The following is a 22,366-nucleotide window of genomic DNA, read 5'->3' on the forward strand; positions in this document are numbered from 1 at the left end:
GAACTTTGTGTATGATGGGTTAATACAAGATTAACATTTTCTAAACTAAGTTTTCCCCCTTGATTGTATATTGGTGTAATCTCACACTTGAATTTGTCCATGCTTTACACGAAGAAAAATATATATATATATCCTGAGTTTTCGAAAGAATGGCAAGCTTATGTTTAATAATGTGAATCCTGAACTTGATAAGATTTTTGATTACTTGAAATACTCTTCTTATGTTTTAAAATTCTTGACTTTCAAGAAGAGTGAGCCAATTTTAAATGTACGGACTGAGGCAACTTTGAGATATAGAGAGCAACTGCATTCAAGAGTACAAGTTAGTGTGAATTGATTTGGTTTCCATTTGACACGTAAGGTTGTAAGTTGTACTTATTCTTGGGTTTGAACTTGGAGCTTGAAACTTTAATTACAAAACCTTAAGACTGGTTATTTTTGGAGATAATGGTGTTCCGACTGGTGGCTGGTTATTAAAGATTTTGAACTTCGAATGGATAATCTTGGTTTTAGCTTGTGTTATGGCTTTATTGGATCTAATTTCGTAAAGGCGTGTGATCTGATTGAAATTAGTGATGTCTGGACCCTTTGGTTTAACTATGGACCTAGAAAGGGGTAGTGCACGCTGTGAGGCCTTTTGTATCCTGCTTGTATGTACTTCTATACTTTTGTGGCACTTAATTGCCTATGTGCAATATTGGACATATTGGTCTTGTTTTGTAACTTCTAACCGTGCCATAACTTTTGATACATGTAATGAATCATGACCTGATTTTAAATGTGTTTGCAACTTGTATACGCAATGTGCTCTTTATGCTTAGTTATGCCTTTTCCTGTGCTTATAGACTTTTCTTAAGTAGGGTAGCAGGAACGAGAAAAGGGGACCGTGACCGAGGGCTTAGACAACCCTGTACTTGTGAGACAAATTGATAGACAGTTTCATATAATTTAATAGGTCCCTAGTACCGAATATGAATCGAACATAAACCCGAAGATCCGATCTACTAGTGTATAATGGATTAACCTAGCTAGAAACTTGGTGAGCTTTTCTTGTGCGCAACATCTGTTATGATTGGTTCTGTGCCAGTATTTCAATCTTAGGAAGTTTGAACTCCGAAAGTATTGCAGTGGGTTGGTAAGAGAACTCGAACTACCTGAAACCGATTAGACTGAGCTTACTTGAGACTTGAACCTGTTTAGGCTAGTGTGCTCTTGCGTATCCTCAATGGACCTAATTTGACTGAATATATGGAATGTGGACTTGAATTTTGTGACTGTTTAAGAATGTGAATTGCTGGACAGAGGTTAGGCCAGTGTGTTCTTACTCGTACTCATGACCCTTGAATTTGAACTTGAACTTGCACTTGAACTTGAACTTATACTTTTGTTCGTACTCATGCACCATGAACCTGAAGTATTTGGCTCCGCTTTGACCCTACTCTTGAACTTATTCGTACTGGTGTGGTTGTAGACCGGCTACTACTCTTCTGTAGCGGTTGAACTGAACCTCTCTGGTGGGGCATTGCTTGTTGTGTTGTCCAGCACCCCCAGGGATGAACTTTTGATTTGAAACTTCGCTATATCCTGAATTTCTTCCAAATGTCTGGGACTCTACGTCCGACTTCAAGCCTTTTGCCTGTTTTATCTGATTACGCGATTAATTCCATATTGGACCATGACTATTTGATAGGTTGGATTGGTGTGATATGTAATACTTGAACCTGATAAGTGATTATTATATAAGCCATGCTCTACTGGATGTAAGGGGTAAGTTAGCCTCGTCTGCACTTATTTCGGGAATTCGGGCTAGAAAGTTGTTAAGTAAAGGAGCTCAAGGGTATTTGGCTTTTCTTATTAATACCCCTAGCGATAAGGTGAATCTGGAGGACACACTGGTAGTAAAAGAATTTTCTGATGTTTTTCCTGAAGAACTGGAGTCTCTACCCCCGGAACGGGAAATAGCTTTTAAAATTGATTTAGCTCCGGGAACAGCACCTATATCAAGGACACCATACAGGATGGCCCCAGCTGAATTGAAGGAGTTGAAATTACAATTACAAGATTTGTTGGAACGAGGTTTTATACGGGAGAGTGATTCCCCGTGGGGAGCCCCAGTTTTGTTTGTAAAGAAGAAGGATGGGAGTTTGAGGTTATGTATAGATTATCGAGGCTTAAATGATGTTACGATTAAGAATAAATACCCACTGCCCCACATTGATGAACTGTTTGACCAACTGCAAGGGGCGGTAGTGTTTTCAAAGTTGGATCTAAGGCAAGGTTACTATCAATTGAGGATTTTGGAGAAGGACATACCTAAGACTGCTTTTAACTCGAGGTATGGGCACTTCGAGTTTGCAGTAATGCCTTTTGGGTTAACCAATGCACCTGCCGCTTTCATGGATTTAATGCATAGGGTTTTTAAGCCTTACTTGGATCAATTTGTGGTGATCTTCATTGATGACATTTTGGTGTATTCTAAGAATGTGAAAGATCATGAGAAACATTTGAGAATGGTTTTACAAATCTTGAGGGAACATCAGCTATATGCTAAGTTTAGCAAGTGTGAATTCTGGCTAAAGGAAGTGACTTTCCTAGGGCATATAATTTCTAAGGATGGGATTAAAGTGGATCCAGCTAAAGTGGAAGCTGTTTCGAAATGGAAACGACCGGAAAATCCAACGGAAGTTCGGAGTTTTATAGGATTGGCAGGGTATTACCGGAGATTCATCCAGGATTTTTCGAAAATCGCTGGACCTATGACTGAGTGGACCAAGAAAAATGGAAAGTTTATTTGGAGTTCTAAGTGTGAAGGAAGTTTTCAGGAGTTGAAAAGACGGTTGACTAGAGCGCCTGTCCTAGCTCTACCAAATGGACATGATAGTTTTGTGGTTTACACAGATGCATCTAAGGAAGGTTTGGGATGTGTTTGATGCAAAATGATAAAGTGATAGCTTATGCCTCTAGAAAATTGAAGCCGCATGAAGGGAACTATCCGACCCATGATTTGGAGTTAGCGGCTGTGGTCTTTGCTTTGAAGAAATGGAGACACTATTTATACGGAGTGACATTTGAGGTTTTTACAGATCCCCAATTTGTTGGGATGAAGTAGGTGAACGGAAAATCTTAGACACGACTACTGTATCTTGGACTGAGGAGGCTAATGAAAAGGTGAAATTGGTACGGCAAAGAATTCAAACCGCCCAGAGTAGACAAAAGAATTATGCCGACAATCGGAGGAAGGATTTGGAGTTCACTGTTGGAGATATGGTATTTCTCAAGATTACGCCTTTAAAAGCAAGTTTGATGTCCGGAAAAGGGAAGAAACTACAACCAAGGTTTGTAGGGCCTTATAAGATTATTCAGCGAGTTGGGAATGTAGCCTATAAGCTGGAATTATCACCGAGTTTATCTCGTATCCATAACGTGTTTCATGTGTCCATGCTTAAGAAGTATCATCCAGACCCCTCTCATGTTTTACAACCGGAGAATATTGAGATTGATGAAACCCTGACCTATGAGGAGAGACCGGTAAAACTTCTGGATCGAAAGGTGAAGGAATTGAGGAACAAGCAGATACCACTAGTGAAAGTTTTATGGAAGAACCATGGAGTAGAGGAAGCAACATGGGAAGTTGAAGAAACAATCAGGGAGAAGCATCCAGACTTGTTCATCGACCAAGGTAAATTTCGAGGACGAAATTTTCTTAAGGGGGAGAGGATGTGAGGACTCGCAAAAACTATTATTTTATGCCTAATTTATGGCTTAATAAATTATTTAATTGGATTTTTATTTCCAAGGAATATTTTCTAGTCTTATGAGACCTAAACGCATGATAATATAACTTCGTTATATTTTTTTTAAATGATTCGTTTCGAAAATTAACTTCCTAGAGCGCGTTTAGTAAAAATAGTGAATAGTACTTGGAGATTTTATCCGCGTAGTAGCCGATAAGCTTGGAATATTGGGGGCTTGTACTATGGTCCTAAAATAGGTAATTTTATGAATAAATATTCAAGTGATAGTTAGTAGTGCAATCGTTATAAGAATTTTTCGAAAGTTTCGCGTTATAGCGTTAAATTTGACGGTACGCGTTTTCACACGCGCGACTTCAATTGAAGGACTTTAGACCCTTATTTCGGGACAATTAAGAGTGAATAATAATTACAAGAATATATATGCCTTGGAGGTTTAGTGCACTAGTGAACCAAACGCGCGAGAAAGATCGAGTCCAAACGCACCCTAAATTGCACTATTTCAAGTTGACTTTGAGGTGCATTTTGCACCACACAAAGAATCTTCCTTTGGAAGCCAATTGCATCAGCACTCTCTCTCTCTTCACCTCACTTGGCCGAACAACAAGAAGGAGAAGAGCTCTCCATTGTCTTCATTTTTCATCTTCAATCCATGCACCAAAATCCACCCAAATCACACCAAACTTGGAGATCTCTTAGCAAACCACTTGGAGACTACATCTAGCTAAGGAGGAAGGGAGCTTTCACGGTTTCTTTGGAGCTTCAAGAGGGCCGAAAATTCTGACCTTGCAAACCAAAGGAGTAGGTAATGATCAACCCATGGATTCTTATCTTTTGGAGATTATATGACAAGATTAAGTTCATGCATGCACTTAGTTACTTGTTTATGGTGTAAAAATGTGATTGTGGGCTCTTGGAATTCCCACACTTGGGTTGTTGTTGCTGATGTGATGATTAATGGTGATTATATTGTTGGTTTAGTGATTATAATGATGCATTAGTGATGGGTAATTAGTGGAAACTTCTTTGGGTGTAAGAGGCTAAAACTTCCGATTTTGCCCCTGCTATGTTCGGCCATTTCCAGGCCAAATTTTAATGGTTTAATGGCTTGAATTGGATGTTTATAGGATGTATTAGATGTGTGAAAAATTTCATTGGAAAATATTGAGGTTTGATGGAGCAAATGAATTTTTTTTCGAAACCAGCAAATCTGGAAACTGATTCGCGTATGTCTCTGACCAGCAGTAGTATTTTGGCTATAACTCTGTCCTCGGATGTCGAAATCATGTGCCGTTGGTGGCGTTTGAAACTAGACATTCCTAGCTTTAATTTGGTATATAATGTACGTTCTGATTCTTTGTGACCAAGCCGAACCAAATGTTTTAAGCTCGCTGTCCTGTTGCTCTGTTCATCTGGAATGAAGTGTTCAGGCAGCAACTTGATGCCCAAATTTGAACCAGATGGGCGCCGAATTTGGAAATGATTTCTTCTGTGATATTTTAGTCCTATGAATGTATTTTCCAACGGCGTAAGCCATGCTCGATTTCGAGCTATAATGACTGAGTTGTGACTGAAACATGTGGACTGCTCTGTTTTGGAAAAACCCTAATGTTGGACTGGTTTGGAACCAAATCTTGGAGTGAACTTGTTAGTTGATGTTTTTGATATTAAACACTTACCAAAGTTATTATGGGTGTATCTTAGACCCTTATTTTACAAATGAACCATGGTTGGATAACCTTCTTGGTTAAACGATTGGAAATTTGGAAAATGAAAGTCAAAGGCAGAATGCCTTAGGAATTTTCTTGAACTTCGGTTGGCTCATTAACTACCTTGCCGAAGGTATTTTTCCCCGAAATTCGATAGAGAAATACTTTCCATATAGTATTGAAATACTGCCAATTTTGGTGCCGATTCAAGTTCGTTTCGATACCCAATTGAATTACTAAAGTTAGAGGTTCAAATCTGGAAAATCCTCATCCAGTCTTGAATTTGCTCAACTTCGGGCTACCGTATCTCGGTGCTCGAAACTCCGATTTTTGATCCTCTTGTTTTGTCCTACACTTCACTTGCAACACTAATTGAGCTGAAAATTTCAGAGGCCGGTTTGCAACGTGCGAATCGTGCCGAATTTTCAAAGTTGGCCGAAATCCAACTTAATTCTGCCTTGTAAACTGAAGCTGCGTCTTCAAGCCCATTTTTGATCACTTTCCACTTCGATTCATGGAAAAGTGTCTTCTAGGAACTTATAGTACTCTCTAAGAGGTTTCTAACGGTATAAAGTTTTCCAATTCTCGACTTATACCGAGCGAGTTATGATTTTTCAAAGATTCATCATAAAACTGGAAAATTTTCCAATTTCAAAGAAATAGAGTTTTTCAAAAACTCTTTATTCTTTTGATGTTCTTAAACGTTTTGTTTACGATTTTCATGTTATTGAAAAGACATGGCTTTACTTATTAAAGTTGGGATTGTTATTTGATTACGTGCTTGCATGTGTGTTCTTGGCCTCACGAGCGTTAGCTCACCCTATAGTTTTGTTTTCCTTAACAGGACCGACTCTTGGAGAAATATGGAGAAACCATCCGTTGAATTTTGTTAAGACTCCTGTTATATATATTTTGACTAGGCCCTGGTTTGGGTTGTACTTTTGGAAATTGTAAACTTGAAAAGTTTGGGCCCTGATGTGTACTTTGAATTTAAGTCGTTTCATGATTTACCGATGTACTGGTTATACATTAAGTGACTTATTAAGTTGAACGCTTCCGCATTATTGTATTCATGTTGCTCTCATCGAAGTGTTTAGTTCGGTTTGAATTTGGATGGAATTGCTTGAGTCCTGGCGTGAGCTGGGCAGGCGTCCGCGGATACCCTTTGGTCCGCCTTAGGGAGATGTGGGGCGTCACAGAATCATTGTCCATGCAATGCACTGGAATAACACAATTTTAAAATTAATTTAAAACCTAGAATAAATTATTGAAATTTTTACGACCAAAACCATTATTATTTTTACCTTCCTTTTAATACCCATGTATGGTTAGATAAAGTTCTTTTTAAGTCGAAAGCCAAGACATTATTTAGCATCAGGGTGATATTAATTAGGGATATGAACTAGAATCATCCACCATCCAATGCACTGGAATGATTACCTTTTGAAATTACTTTAAATCCTAGAATAAATTATTGAAAATTATGACAATGGGAAATTTATATTGAACTAAAAGAATTATCTAGACGAGTTTGCTCGTAAGCTGGTTTCATTAAACTTCTCTTCTTTTTTTTCAACGTAGGAATTTAGACATTTGAAATCAAACTAATAGATAACTCTCTAGATAACATCAATCAAATTTATTTCATATTAAGAATAATTTTAAAAAAGCTTATGAAAATGACACTTGAATTGCTTCTGACGAAAACTATAAGATCATTGGAAAGTTTCTACAACACCTTATCCAGTGAAATACTTCAGGATTTAATCATTATACATGTATGCACTAGCCAGGTTTGATACATGCACATAAACTGAATTTGAATTTAAATTTTAAATTTGATACATGTGCTCGTGCATTCAGATTTGCTAATATATTTAATGATAATGTAAACAAGATTAATCCAATACATAATCTAATACAAACTAATAGAATTAAGACAAGTATAACAATTGGCAGTCAAAATTTGTTTACGGTAGAGCTTTGCTGTTGACTGTTCAAACTTCAAAGAAGTTACAGAATTAAATTGAAATTAGATAAAGGGTACCGCAAACATTAATTATGTACATAACGTACTACTTCGAAAGATGTAATATTAAAGATTATACAACTTAATTATGGGTCGTTAATTATACACACGGCCATCGGTAGGGCATTCTCGGTGTTAGATTTGCGGCAAGTGAAAGTGTGCTTAGGTGCCAATGTGTGCGGATGTGGTAATCATACCTTGGTGTTCAAAAACACAAATGTAATTTGATTATATGTCCAGAGCCATTAAATTTATTTAGATCTAACTTTAGACCCTGGCCCTAATGGCTTAAAAAAAGTAAATTCAAACTCAAACTCTTCATGAAGATATTTTTCTTAACATACATAAAAGCTAAAGTAATATTTTCAAATATATATAGAGTTACAAATTAACATAAATACCATCCAAATTTTATTTTTAAACAATAAAATAGACATTCAAGATGTTGAATGCAATATTATGAACTCAAAGAAAGAACTATTATTAATTTAAAAAATGTATTTTCAAAGTTTCATCTGCATCTACAATCAATTTTTCATTTGTTTACTTTTTACTTGTCTTGTTTTTCTAAAAAAGTTTGTACCAATTACAATGCCATAAAATATATTATTTTATAAATTTACTTATATATATATATTATTTATACATAGGTCTGGTTAGGGTCTATTTTGAATCTGGATTGGATCTAAATCATAGAAAATCAGACTCTACTTAGATTCATACTCTTTTGTTGGGTAGGGCCTGAGTTTGATAAATTAAATCCAAACCCTACTCGAGTATATTGGATTTGAATTGGATCTGGGTAAAATCTAACCCATCGACATGCCTAATTGTCACAAATATAATAAATGTAAATATCAATGGATAGGATTTGGAGCGGATATACTTGATCCACACCTAGATCTAAAGCCAATAAATTTATTACTACCTAAATTTGGATCTAGACCTAGCCGACAAAAGAAAATCCAGACCCAGACTCTTATTAATTTAAGTTCCCAATAGGTATCCATAAGTATTTCTTAATATGTAAACAAAAATGTTAAAATAGAAAATAATAAAAACATATGACAGTCAAGAAAAGAAAATAAATCCAATTATCATTTTCAATAATAGAATCAACATTCAAGAATATTGCATGGAAAAAAAATCATAAACTAAGAGTACAAAATGTTATAAAATAATTCTACTTGCTTGATGATTTTTATTTATATTCAACATCAAACCTTACATTTATTTATACCTCTTCAACTATTTCTCTCATATACATAGGGTCTAGGCTAGACCTAGATTTAGGTTTAGGTATAGATCATATAAAATCAAACTCTACTCAAACTCATGATTATTTCATAGGGTCTGGATCTAGATACAGTTGGGATTTAAAAATATAAATCCAAATCCAATAAAACATGATGGATTTGGGTTGTGTTTGTCTAATACTACATTAAAACCTCTATAAATTAATACTTGATAAATTAATAACCTTAATTGAATAATAATTTTTCTCGATCTCGACCTGAGCTAATGAGCTAAATTAATAATTTTGATAAAATATTAAGATAATAATTTTTTTAAAACCTTACATAACCCTTTAGTCCCATTCATATCATAAATTAATAATTTACTAAAGTTCATAAATTAATAACTCACTAAAATTATATATCATATTTTCTTAAAATATGAACCTATTATTTTTTTTAATTTAAATCTCTCTGAATTCATCCCTAATTTTTGCTATTGAATCTAAAAGTTTTGGACTTGGATTCTCATATTGCAATGAGAAATTATGAAGAGTTATTGATGCTTTGAGTGCTTACTTTCATGTAATAGGCTCCAAATCTAGTGTATCATTCTCAACTTTATCAGTTACATATGTACATTGAAGATATTGATAGAATTAAATTATATTTGTAAATCAAATAAATATGGATTGACTTATAATTTTTAGACTTTTAACCTCCTTTTATTAAAAAATAATTATTTTTATAAAATAAAATAAATTTTTAGTTGATTAAATGAGCTTTTTTTGAATTGTAAGTACACTCGATAAATTAATAAATTATTAATCTATCGATTAACTAATACCTCTTTAAATTAATTAAATTTATATGGTTCCAAGATTATTAATTTATAGAGGTTTTCCTGTACACCTAAAACACATGTTTAGGTAACATCTAATTAAGTTTGGGTCACTGTGAAATTGAATTTCTTGAATTTGGCTCTTCAAAACATAACAATGTTTTAACTGCAGTACCCTTCAGATACCTTTTTTTTCTTTTTGGGAAAACCGCTTAAACCTCCTTATTTTTCAAGATTTTCATTTAACTTAGTAATATCATTTCAATATCATCGCGCACAAATATGCAGACATTTTAGTGTTATTCCTTAAACTTAAATGCCTTATTAATTGTACTTGTCTTCTTTTTTTTTTTTTTTTTTGAAGCATGAATTTCACTTGTTTTTTCTGTTATCCTTTTGACTTAATAAGATCATTCTACTGAGGGAGCATGCAACACGTTTTTTGTAAGAGAGTGACATTCATGTATAAGTCAAGGGACTCATGTGATCTGATGCTTCAATTTCGAAAATCAAATCGGGATCCTTGACTTCTAAAGGAACGTACTAAATATTGGGATCGACATGAACAGTCATCCCAACTTTTTTTTTAATCCCGTTTTTATAAGTCCTATTAGCAATTGATAATATTAGTCTATTGACTTGGTCTTAAAAAAAAATTGACTTGATCTAAAGCTTGAGATGTGAAAGTATAATGGAATTGTTGAATAATAAGAAGAAAGGCTAAGGCCCTTTCCCACCTCATAAATCCTACCTCTATCTACTAGAAAAATTAAAAAGAGAAAAGAACTATTATGGACCAGTCCATCCCTTTCTTCCCCCTCCCACCCCTACTTTTCAGGTAAATTATGCACCTCCCATGCACATTTAGTTCATTTTGCGCTAATATAACACAACCTACACTTGGGTAGACTCGGGTTTTAAAAATTCAATGATTCAACTTTTGTAACGCCATCTCATTAAGTAGTGTGGCTCTGTTTGAATTGGTCATTTTTTCAAAAACAAGCTTTTCAAATAAAATACTATAGTAATATATAATAACTCAAAAAAACATCGCATCTATATAATATATCAAATATTTCAAAAAATTTTTATAATAAAAATTTTTCATATACATTATTACAGTAAAATTTTTCAAAACACCGTAAAAATAACTAATCCAAATAGAGCAAATTTTTGAAAATGAGGTCTACCCAAGTTTTTGTCCTGCGACGTGACACCGTCCATCTTTTATGGAGAGTAGATGTCTAAATCTCTTCCACCAACTCTGAATTTGATTATCATCTTTACTACAGCAAAGCTCAACAAAGACTAATGTAAAAATTGATCATATGAAGTTTTCACGTGACCTTTAAATGCATCTGTCGCGGTAGGACAAATGGCTGAATTTGCGGTGACAAGTGGCATCTTCGGGAGGCCAAATGGCATTAAAGAGTAACTGACTTACGTGAGCTCTTAGAACATTGACACATGTTACATATGTAGTTATTATTTTTTCTTTTTTGAAGGAATATGTAGTTATTATTCATCAATTGGTAATTAAATCAAATTCCTTCACGAGAAAAAAAAAAAAAAAAAGTACAGATCACAATTCTCATCTCTATCCTTTTATGACTTTATTTTACAAAAGATCTTCCATGGTACTTTATACCTTTTCATATTCGTAATTATAATTACTGTGACAGGTCATAGAAATAAAAAGCTAAAAGTTACGATTCTGAGACAGGTCACAGAAATAAAAAGTCGGGAGAATTAACCAGAAGATAAAACAAATTTTAATTTCCACGTGTTAAAACACTATTCGGTACTTCAATTGAGCGTGGCCTGAGATCCATTGGGTTTTTCTTTTTCTCTTTTTTTTTTCCCAATAAAGCTAGAGTGATAAGAACTGATGATTCATCCATCAGCTGCTGCCAAGTCTACAGATTTTAAAAAAAAAAAATTTTATTCTTTGCGTCCACGTAAGACAACTGATTTGTGGATCATTTACGTGTCGAGGAATTTAGCTCGATTGAGAGGTAAACCTTCTCAAAGTCAACATCGTGGAAAGTCACTTCTGTAGCACGTGGAACTCGTAAAATTCTACGAAACCGTGGAACACGAAAGCAGCAGAAACAAGACAAGAAAAAAAAAAAAGCAAAAAAAAAAGGGACCAGAAATCTAATAGCTTTGAATCTAATCAATTTCTGTTGGGGGAAACTTTCGGCAGGTTTCTAAATTATTCACTTTGCACGGTTTTGATCTCTCAATTAGAAATTATTACAAATAAATCGTTGAATAAAAATAAAGCTAAGTTTAGAGACATTCGTCAATTTTGGACGTTAAATATAATGGAATTAGATCAACAAATATTAAGCCAACTAAATAAAAAAAATAAACCTATGATTTGATTAAAACCCAACTCTATTAAGTCAACTAATAACATGGAATTTAATATTTTCTCATCTTTTTTTATATTTCATCTTTTCTGGTCCTAATTTGATAAAATAGTGAACGAGGCCTTTTAGGTTTGTTTTCATGGAGTTTATTGCCAAAATAACTCTCCTTCTAAAACATATACTCAAAGTAACCTAATTTTAAAATTTATTACCTTTATAATTTTTTTTCTACATAGGTTGCACATGTGTCAGGACAGAGATAAAGGCACACGCTATTTCTTTTTTTCATCTAATATTTTTCCTGATTCTCTCTCTCCTGTGTTTTTTCCTTTCAATTGCCTTTTTCTTGTCAAACGTAATTTTGAGAAGTCAATATTTATATTAACAGTATATAAAAACTCATTATCATCCTTGATAATATCAAGGTAAACAAAGATTATTCTCTTATCTTTTCTATTATGCAATTTTTGGAACATTGCTATGGCGTTCAAAAAATTTTTGAATATTAATTGTCTAACAAATGATTTCTCACACCGTGTGTTTGATAAAAAGTCTAGGAGCAAATAATCTAGCAGTTTTTAGTTTGCAATTGAAAAATTGAAAATTTCAGTTTTATTACATCTTGTAAAAGTTTTTTTTCAATGAGTAAGAAGGATAATATAAACAAATATGATAACTTTGAAGTTTTTGTAACTTTTTCTTGTTATTACTTACAATTTTTGTTGCAATTTTTGAATTTTTCAAATTTAATTTTTGAAAAAAATATATGCAATAGGTTTGATTCATTTCAAGAAAAATGTAGAGACCAATCATAGTAAGGTCAATAATGGTAGAATTTGTTTTAAATAATTATAAGAAAACTATCAAAGTTGTGCAATCTTATTGTGTCTCTATGATTAAAACAAATTAAAAATTTTAACTCATGTTGGAAATTATAAACTAGATCAAAACTTTTCTTTCTTGTTATCCTACGTGGCAATCAGGATAACAAGGTGGCAATAGTAACATCATTATGGGAATAAAATTTGAAAGTGAATCATATTGAGAATATTTTTTAAAAAGACTGTTATTTTAGCAAAAAACTCTATTTTCATGGGTTGATTTTTTGTTTGATCAATTTTACCGCTAATTCCATCAACTCTAATAGCTAAAATTGATGAAAAGTCCTTAAATTAAGCATTTTTAAGGGCTTCTTTGTGATAACTTATAATTCGCATAAAGACAATAGTTTATAGGCTGTCTGGAAAATCTCCTCTTTCTTTGAGCGTTCAACATGACACTTTTGTTCTTGTAGATAACAAAAAGAGTCATTTTGATAATTAATGTATTGATTAATATTTTTTACACTATCAATAAAAAATATTTTTAAACTAAGAGGTTCAGACACATATTAGACATGAAATATACATACATACATACACACAAACACATACACTTATATGTGTGCAAGTCAAGTATCATGTACCTAACTTACATATACCTATATATATATATAGGTATCATGAATCTGAACTTGAAAAGGGTATAACATTATGGGTCAAGGAAAAGTTAAGCAATAAAGAATACCATTCTTTTAGCCAAATCCTATTTATTTGGAAAGAGAATTAATGTGCTTTTATTTTGACATCATCAAATTCGTACCATCGTGTTTCACGGATCTCTGAATCGATTAGTAACTTGAAAGTTTTGAAAATGAAGCGTATGAATTGCATTTGACGCCTTTTTTTTTTTTGGACAACATGTTTTAGTTTCTTTGGTTTTTCTTTTAAGGAAAAATGGCTAATTTCGTCCCTAAATTGTTTGTTAGTGTCGATTTAGTCCCTAACTTTCATTTCTAACCAATTTGATACTTGAACTTATTTCGCAGTTCTAATTAGGGACCTTCACGGTGGCACCATTACCTAAAACTGATCTACCTCCTAATTGACTAATTAAACAGGGTTATTATCACAAGACTGTAATTAAACAAGTAAATCGTATAAAAAATCACCAAATAAAAATTTTAAATCAAGTAAAAAATCGCCAGGTAAAACTTTTTAAAAGTTTAATATTATGATTTTTTACACAATTTACTTGATTTATTATAACCCCATAAGTGATGTTCCCAAAATACCATTGTTTGGTTGGTCAGTTAAGAGCCAGATTAGTTTTAGATAGTGAAGCAGCCACGGAAATCCTTAATTGGAATTGCAAAATATGTTCACATATCAAATTGGCTAGGAATAAAAGTTAGGGACTAAATCAGCACTAATGAAAAGTTTAAGGATGAAATTGGCTATTTTCCGTTATTTTAAAGCGGTATCAAGATTAATAGTGATACTTGGTGCAGTTCAATTCCTAGGAATTTGGTGATGTCAAAAGATGCAGTTGAAGATTGGATCGTCATAATGCTTTCTAAGATTCTTCAAAACGATTTGTATCGATTTCTTATGCATAAAAAGTTATCCCTTCAAATCTCTTCGTAATAATCAGCTCACTTTAATAATCTTATATGGGTAGTTCTTATCTTCAAAAGGTTCAAAGGCAACCAAATGTATGTCAAAAAAGTCATTGCTTGCAGTTTGTCAAATATATGTCATATTAAAAAATTCATTGCTTCATTCAAATATATGTCAAAGGCTCAAAGGCAACCAATTGTTAATCGCCACATCTTTGCCTGAATACTTCATTTGAAAAAGTTGGACCTGCACTAGGATTTTTCTTTGAGTAACGAAATTCAAAACTTTATTTTCTTGTTGCAGAAGTTAATGATCTTGAGTACATGGCAAGTTAGTATTAACTGGTAATCCTGTTGGGTGAATATGCTTTAAGAAGTCTTGCATGTTAGATACCGAACATTGAGAAAATTTGTCACATAGGTGTTCGTACATGATTAGAGGACGATCATGTGGTGCCAACATTTCTTTTTACTTGTACAGAAAAAGCCGTGTGTAACTCATTCATTTGTATTTCATTTATAACCCGTAACTAGAAGTAACAAAGAAATTTTGGCTTAAAGTAGTTTCAATTTATTTAACTACTAACCACCAGGGTTAATAATTCAGTGGTCAAGGGAGAGTTCTAGAGTCCTTCTTGCCATCAAATTCAATGTTCGAATCCTATGTCTGATCATTGGGGATGGGAGGATTGAAAAAAAAAAAAGATTTATTTAACTACTCAATTTCCTTTTGGGATAACCTCAAAAAACTCCCAATAAAAATTCTAATAATTTCACTTGGCTTTCCTAGGATTTCATATATTACAACTGCTTCCCTTATTTTTAGTTTCAACACATGTACATAAAAAATATATCTATGTAATGTTAAGGGGGATTTTTCATTCCCAAATTTCTTTTACAGGGCTCATGAAAAATTGATGTAACAATTTGTTTTTGTTTTTGGTAAGTGTGGACATGCCAACAAGCAATGTGACAAATTTAACTCAAGAAATAACTTGAAAATGCACAAGAAAAAGAAAATTTTGATCCCAAAAATATTAAATATTGCAAGCTACAAACAACCAGGTATGGTACAAAAACCATGCATGGAGAATTTAATATCTAAATTTTGATGCTTGGAAATAATCAAGGCCACAAGGAATTCTAAAGTTTAATTTCAAAAAAACCATTGAAATTGCAAAAGAAAATAGGGAAGAAAAATCAATCTTGATTGGCAATAATGAAGTAGCTTATATGATCACATCTATCATAAATAGGTACCATATTCATTTTTTACAACATCAAAGAATGAATGATTTAATTTCCCTAGACTGATTTTTATATTTATAAATTCATACTTTTCCCTCTATCAATGCCTTTGCTATTATCAATGCCTTTGCTATATGAGGTTGTTTCTTCTTTGTGGAATTCTAAACACCTTGTAACACTTTCTCATCAACACATCATAAGTACTTTTTGTAAAATCAAGTTATCTCCTTTTTTGGCATTTTCTAAGTTAAAATTGTTATGCACGTCATGCAAGGGTAAACTCAAAAATATTTATAAATTTACATGAAATTTTTTATATAAATTTTTATTTAGATGCTCTGAATTTATTGTAGTAAACTCAAATTCGGGGAAGCAAGTGTAATATTAGATTCTATAGGGCTTACCAGTGAAGTTATTAGAAACCTCAAGAGAGGTTTTGAAATTATCTCTTTCCCTTTATGAAACTCCTCATCCTTCAATATTCCTAGAAAATCTTTTAACTAATTCTACTTATAGTCTTTTACACTCACTTTGGGAACAAATTCTGTGCATCTAATAGAAAGTAGAAACAGAAGAAATTGCTAATAAATCTTCCTCCTAAGACACCCCCCCCCCTTTCCCTCCAACTACTCTAAACTAACTTCAGAAATTGGACCTTAATTAAGTCTTTACTCTAATCCTTCATGAGAGTAATTTGGATGATGCTTGAGGGCTAAGCAATACTAGCTAGTTGGTACCCCTGCAACAAATACAGGTGCATGATTTTGGAACTTTTCGATTACACGTGGTGCTACATAAAAGTAATTTGGTGTTACATATTACATTATAATAACACTTATTTATTGACAGTTGAATTAAATGATAAAATGGAAGAGATTATAAATAGACGGTTATGAACTTCATTTATTAAAAAAAAAAGAAAGAATGGCACCTAATTACTATATGCAAGGATGAATACGCAATGAATAGTTTACTTATGTTGCATGTAAGTACACTTGTCACCTTTGTGAGAGAGTAACAGGAAATCCATACCGGCACTAACCTTGTTGACATTATTGACAAAAATGGTTTACTATCGAAAGAAAAAGAGACAGAAAAAGGGTTGTTAACAGTAAATCAGTTAACTTCAGCGAAGAATGATAACGTTGCCTTACGTCTACAAATTCAACTTCAATGTCGACCACAGAATGAAACAGCTCAATTAGATTAGCTGTCGACATATTGTCTTGTCAGGGAAGTGGATAATGGACATATTTTATTTTGCTGCACAAAGAAAGATGTACTTTAGACTAATTCCCTCTTAGCGCCCTTAACATCTCGTCGGTTCTCACTTTGCGCCCTGAACTCTGTTTTGGGCACGGAACATTCTAAAATTATTAATTAGTTGAAGTTTAGGTTGAAGAAGTTTAGGTTGTCCTTGCTTTTTCATGGTAAGAAACATAGAGAAAGAAGATGGCCAATGTTCGAGTTGAACCCACCCTTGGTTTGGTAGAGTTAGAACTTCTCTTCTGAATAATTCCTTCTACGGCCTTCTTCTCTGAATAAATTAGTAGCCAATATATATATATATATATATATATATATATATATATATATATAACTGTATGAGAAAGTTTTGGGTATTTGAAACTTTTCCATAACTTCAAGAGGCAAAGTGTTTAGAATAAAATATGAGGAAGTAAAAAAAGTGACAATTGATGGAAAATTGTTAGCATGTATTGTATAATTAATGAAAAAAACTTAACAAAACAATCAGAAGGGAAATTATTAGTTAATACACTAGACTTCAAATTGCTATAGGTTTGTATTAATAAGGTACCTTTAGGGGTATTTTTAAAAAATTTTGCTACAACTTTATATATTTAGAATTTTTTTAGCAGGTTTTTTAATTTATAACTCTATTGGAGTATTTTTAATTTTTTTATCTTCCCTATCACAACTATCCACCTTTCGCTCCTCCAACTGCCATCGGCTGCACCCCTAACCTCCACTCCCCTCCCATCTTCCCTTCCCTCTCCCTCTTCCTCGACCCTTCATCATCCTCTTTCCTCCCTCTTCCTTTTCCTCTCCGTATCTTTCTTTTCCCTCTCTCTTCTCCTTTCTTTTCGTTATCAAATCTGGAGAGAGGAAAAAGAGAAAAGAGGAGGGACGATGGTGGAGAAGAAGGAGAGGAATGAAGAGGCGATGGGAGGAGAGGATAGTAGTGGTAAAAAAAAGGGGTAGTGTGTTATATATATAATGCTTTTGGTAAGTTACTTGGAGTGTTTTTGGAATGTGTTATCATAACATTGGATTCGAAAAAACTAGCAGTTAAAAGAAACAACTAACCGAAATAGAGCGTACGAATTATACTTTCTTTGAAACTTTCTATTTCAACAAAAATGTTTAATGTTTACTCCAACAGGCATCTAAATGCATAAAAGCTCAAATTTTCCATCTCCGTCCGTGTTCAAGTCAAATTTTCCTGGATTAGAAACATCTAGCTTTTAGAGCACTCATGTAATTATACAATTATCATAGGTTTACATTTGGTTCCAACTTCTATTTGGGGATGACCCAAACTTCAAGCACTTGAAAGGTCTAGAATTATTCGCCTAAGTCATCTACAGGCTAGAAGACTCCTGTCCGGCAGCCTTTAAAGAGCTATAACATCAGTATGCCACCTAATTCTAAATTAAAGAGAAGAGAACCATAAACATTTTAGCTATACTATTTATTAACATATACTACAACCATCTCATCTTAGAAACTGCAGTGGCATTGTTACAAGTGTGCGGCAAATAAAATCCGCCAAGATGATATGCTCATATGAGACGAAACCATATATATAGATGAAATATTGAAGCGAAAGCATCATTAAATGACCAGAACTTAGCCTGAAATACGCACCAAAAGCCATGATTCTCATGGGCCAGCTTGCTGATCCTTGACTGACTAATTTGCTTGGGTGACAGCTAAAAACTCACACTTGATTGACCTACACCTAACTCACAACCCCTACCAAACTGCCAACAATTCTTTACAAACTCTAGCATATCATACCCAAGAAACAAAAAGACAAATGAAAGAAAAGAAGGAAAAAGTTTTAGTGGTTCCATTTGCATAAAGCCCGCGAAGACAATTATGGGAATGAAGAACATTTGAAGGTCTAGCATCTCGTATGCATAAAAAAAAAAGAGCATTTGCGCTACAAATGACTTATCAATGGGTCATTCAACGTAAGTGCTCTCATCATATGATATATGAAATAAATCTGTGGCAAATAGTGAATATTAAGTCTCCATGTGGTGTGCCTGTGCGTGTGTGTGTGTGTGTGTTTTGACACGTGGATTCCAATTGTATTATGTTTTTCTTGAGTCTGCTGACTAGCTTTAGATTTAGCACACTATATTTTGTTGGCAAAAAAAGAAAAGTTGTATTTACAAGTTGGTTTTCTGATACGGGTTAATTTCACTTTACACCTTGTAACTATACAAGAATTTTCACTTTAATGTGGAGTATAGAATCTATTAGTCCCTAAAATACAAAACACTTCCCATTTAGCTCCTACAGTATAAAATTTATCTAACTTAATTAGTATAAACTTTGTTTCACATTTGTCAATAGTTTTATTTAAGTGGAACAAATTATATTTTAGGAATTAAAATGTCACATTTTAAAGTTTAGAGAACAAAGTGAAAATACAAATACAGTTAAAAGGTGCAAAATAGAATTAACCTATATGCGTATTGCCGCCACAAAACTATGCAGAGTGGCTGAAGAATGATCTAATGGATTATTTGCCCTCGACGTGGAAAAAATGAAAAATGTAAATTGCTATGAATGCGTTTGGATTGTAAATTGTTTGAGATATTTTTACTGTAACATTTTTTGTGATTTGATGTATGTGAGATAAAAAGATAATTGAAAAGATAAAAAAATGTATTGAAAATTGTAATGGTGATATATCAAAATGTGTAGTGTGTGTGTAGTGTGTGAATTTGCCCTCGACTCGACGTGGAAAATTTACATCCAAAGTCAGTCTACGTGGATGACCAAAATCCTTCCCTCAAATTTCAGCAGGTGAAATAGATCAAAAATCACGCTCGAGAATACTGCACGAATTTAGGGTTTAAAAGATAAAGACTTGAGAGTAAGAAAAATCTTAGAAGTCACCCTATACACTAATGGTTGGAAGCATATTCACATCACTAGGGATCTGTTAAATAGAGTTACTCATTGCCACCTTTCCACACTCACCAAACTCTAACAGCCTACCAAACCGAACTAGTGGAATTGACAAATTATGGCTTGTAAGTAACGAGGGAAAAAAATACATAAACTTTTAACGGTTTTACATGCATAAACATTCGAAGGGACAAAGGTTTACGGTATGGGTCCAAGATAGGGCAATGGCGTAGGGGCAGCCAACAGAAGAACTGTTTTCTGTGCATTATCGACTGACCATCAAAGAGTTGCTTGAAAAATTAATTAAGAAAAAAAGAAAGATTGATAGAATAATAATGATTAAGCGACTAAATTGTGAATAGATAAGCAATTAAATGGTATGACCCTTTATTTTCTTTTTTTTTCTCCTCGTTAAATTTCATGACCCACAAGAATCTCACAATTTTCGCGTGCATTGTTTAGTTGGACTAAATATGAGAAAGTCAAAATTACTTCATTGTTTAGCTCTACTGTAGATGGAAGAAACAATGTTAGGAGAGCCAATTCTCAAAAAGGGTCGACAGTGCTCGATTCTGAATTAATCAAAATCAAATGCAATCATCATATAGACGTACACTGAGAGATTTACATTTAATAAAAAAAAAAGAATGTGAGAAACTCAAAGCAATACCTTGTTCAACAAAAAAAAAAAAAGGGCAAAAACCCTTTTAGGAGTGACAGTGCTCGATTCTGTGAATGCATTTTTAATTATTTTTTTATTTTATATATATTAAATTATTACAGTATATTTTTCTGCAAAAACTTCGGAAAACAGAAATCCAAATGGGTTTCTTCAATAACACACAATCTCCGGATAAAAACTTCAACTTTTAGGAGTGCTTTTATTGGGGAGGCTGGTCTCAATTTTAACACAACTGTTGACCATGATGATATCAATTCATGCTTTTAATGCTTCGTTGAACTATTCAGAAAACAAAGGATTCCACAAACTTTGACCAAGAAAAGTGAAGCTCTTCTGTTGGTGTTTGGACGGTAAAACGGTAACCACCTTCGCTGGCTGAATTAATTAACGGTTACTTTTTGACTTAAAATACCTTAGTCAAAGGATAAAAGCTTTCGTTTTAGACCTCTGAGTTTGACTCATCGTTTTAGACAAGTTTTTAGTCGATACCCATTAAGTAATTGATTACGTAACTCACTCACAAAACAAATATTACATCCAAATAAAGCATTTAACATACTAGTAGAGAAAGTAATATTATAGTCAAAAGAATGGAAATTTAATAAACTTATCCATTTGTCCATGCCCAACTTCAGAAGCTCCTGCACCAACTAAAACTTCAAAATAGAAGAAAATTCTATATTCTGTTCAGGAAAAATTTCCTCTATAGTTGTACATGCAGCAGGAAAATTTGGGATAACTATGTTAAAAAATACTGCAGTATTTTTTTAATACGATGTACGTGAGATTGAACGATGGTTTAAAAAATGTGATGATACGCAAGCAAAAAAAAAAATTGACAAATAATCTCTATTATGGGACCCCCTTCAATGGACTACTCACTGCATGCACGACGACAATTGTGCACAAAAACAAATTGGCTTTAATTCCTGTTTAATGTTTGGTAAAAGTGAAAGGGAATCCATAGAGGAAACAGAGAATTTTTCACATGCAATTACTCTGATTTAAATAAAACCAATTGTCTACAATAAGACTTTTTGGCTGCAATTGAGCTTTCCTCACATGTTTCAATTTTTCAAAGACAAAAGTCAAATAATCTATTAAGATGAGACAAAGATGTTGGCATTATTACTTATCCACATAAATGGTGGTTGTACAAAATCTTACAAAGATGGCAAGAAGAAATATTTTTATGTCTGGGAATTATTCTCTGATAGTTTGATGTGACTGCACCTTCATTTTAAGTAAAGAAACACCACTTTTACTTGAAGAATAAAAGAAGTAAAAAGTTTTCTCTTTATTTTTTTTTTGTGGAAAGAAAACGGAGTAAATTTTACAAATATGATTTACTTGTTTTCTCGATGTGTGTCAGTCACAATCTTTCAGTTTTTCAAAATGAGAACAAATAAAATTAAGCAAAATGCTTTTGCATAATTTGCAATTCTTGCGCCCCATTTTTATTTTTGTTGAAATTTGGGGCACGACAACACACTCTCAATAATGTATTATACAATCAAAGATAAGTAAATTCAGATTTTTTTTTTCAAGAATAAAAATCTTTATAAAAAAAAAACGTTATTGCAGTTGAAAATTTGCAAAATTAAATTTATTTTAGGAGCTGCAGTATTGGAACAGTTTTTAGGATAAACCACTAATGTTATGTGGTCATTCTTTTTATTTTTAGTGGCTTGTCAAAATTAGATAAGATTTAAATCAAACGTCATCTTGTTGACGGATACTCAACATACCTAACTGATAAATGTCTAATAATCTTGTTTTTCACTAAAAAGGAAATATTACTCAAAAAACTGGAAACTATATTACTAAAAAAAGAAGCACCGAATGGTTGTAAAAGCACTTTAAAAGCAAAAATATATTGTAAAAGCGCTTT

At 33.0% G+C, this 22,366-nt stretch overlaps 1 long non-coding RNA gene across 1 annotated transcript; it reads left to right on the plus strand.

The window, feature by feature from the left end:
• The first annotated feature begins 4,126 nt into the window (after positions 1-4,126).
• On the plus strand, positions 4,127-6,530 carry LOC140008015 (uncharacterized). The gene is made up of 2 exons (XR_011815431.1): positions 4,127-4,557; positions 6,306-6,530. It is a non-coding gene; the product is annotated as an uncharacterized lncRNA (long non-coding RNA).
• The last annotated feature ends 15,836 nt before the right edge of the window (positions 6,531-22,366 follow it).

The sequence above is a fragment of the Coffea arabica genome, chromosome 6c, assembly GCF_036785885.1.
Source record: "Coffea arabica cultivar ET-39 chromosome 6c, Coffea Arabica ET-39 HiFi, whole genome shotgun sequence".
Taxonomy (NCBI): Eukaryota; Viridiplantae; Streptophyta; class Magnoliopsida; order Gentianales; family Rubiaceae; genus Coffea; species Coffea arabica.